Here is a 1,730-nt window from a genome sequence, read left to right as displayed (position 1 = left end):
GAATATTCGGATATAATATTTAATATTTAACAATAAAATCACGATAATTTAGTGATTGAGATTGAATAAAGTTATTTCTTTTCAAAACTAAATCTCAAACCAAATATTCTAAAATATTAACTACCCCATTTTTACAGCCTATATAAACCATTCCATGTTTTCTTAGTTTACATTCATTTCAAAAGCGAGACAAAATATATATCTCACATTAATACAAATTTTCACACCACATGCTTTCATATCGTTTTTAATCAATGTTTACTCATAATATTTTACTTTTTGTGTTTATTTTCTTTAAAACAACTAATTGTAATCTACTTTTTTGATGTAGTAGCTTGAGATTTTGAGGTCTTTGGGAAAACTACGAAGATCAACAACATCCTCCCCAATAAACCCAAAAAACATGGTATGCATTCGAAGGTTATTTAGTCCTACTTCTTATCATCATATATGTAAAAAAAGTTAAATAAAATGGTTAATATTCCTTTTAAATAATTTTCCTCTAAATTACATGGTATATATATATATATATATATATATATATATATATATATGCATTTAAGATTTTATCGCAATCGTTTATTTGTAGATTAAATCTTGATCGTTAATCTAAATTTTCAAATATCTAAAAGATTTTATAGATATTATAATTTTTATCTAAGGAAATTTATTAGGTGAAAAATCTCAATATATTATGTCTTCATTACTATTCCTATACGTGAATTAAATATTTCCTAAACTATTTAACTAAAATCATTTATATTTAAAACGTTTTTTTAAAGTAAACAAAAGAAATTAAATTAATATTTGTGCATCTTTTTTTATTCACAAACTTCGTATTAAAGGTTTTAATCCAATTTAATTTTGAAAACATTTAATTACTTATTATTAAAAAATAGCACTCCTTTTCTTTTAAAGTTTTATAATATATATATATATCTAAGTATTCATTATTTCCTGAATAATTTAAAGTTTTCAATTAATAAATGTGAAATTTATAACCAAAAGGTGCATGTAAGGCTACTAAGGAATAAAATTTAAAATAAATTCAAATTTATTTTAGTGGTTTTATTGTAACTCTTAAATTATTTTAATTGTTATAAAAGAGAAAATAAATTTGAAAAATATATACTTAAATATTTTTTTGAAACATAAGATATGCAAGATATCTTAAAAGATCTTATGTAACTAATATATTTTTTAACCATGAATAAAAATAATATACATTTTATGAAATAAAAAATTTGATTGATAACATTTTTTCTTTAAAAACTTATAAGAAAAAATCATTTTCAGAAACGAAAAAGGAAGGAAATAAATTTCAACTAATATTACCTCTTTTACTAACCGATTTTAGAGAAAAATGATAATAAATTTAATTTTGGTAAGCATTTAATTAATTTAAACTAAATTTTAAAATATTAAAATAGCATTACTTTGAAAGATATTCTGGTCATCTCTTAAAACAGGTCTCTTAATCGGGTCTTGGAATTAAATCTTATTTTCGAATATCTAAAAGATTTAATAGGTATTATAATTTTCAATTAAGGAAATAGTTTAGGTGAAAAATCTCAGTTTTTTATGTTTTTCATTAATATTTCTAAATTTAAATATTTGGTACATTATTAAACTTAAAACATTTAATTTACCTTATTTCAAGTAGATTAAAGATTAAATTTTATATTAAAATTGTTTACAATTACAATATTTATCATATTTTCCTTTTTTGT

Source organism: Capsella rubella, unplaced genomic scaffold (genome assembly GCF_000375325.1).
Source record: "Capsella rubella cultivar Monte Gargano unplaced genomic scaffold, Caprub1_0 scaffold_8, whole genome shotgun sequence".
NCBI lineage: Eukaryota > Viridiplantae > Streptophyta > Magnoliopsida > Brassicales > Brassicaceae > Capsella > Capsella rubella.
The sequence above is the reverse complement of the archived record's forward strand: the minus strand, read 5'-3'. Positions refer to the sequence as shown.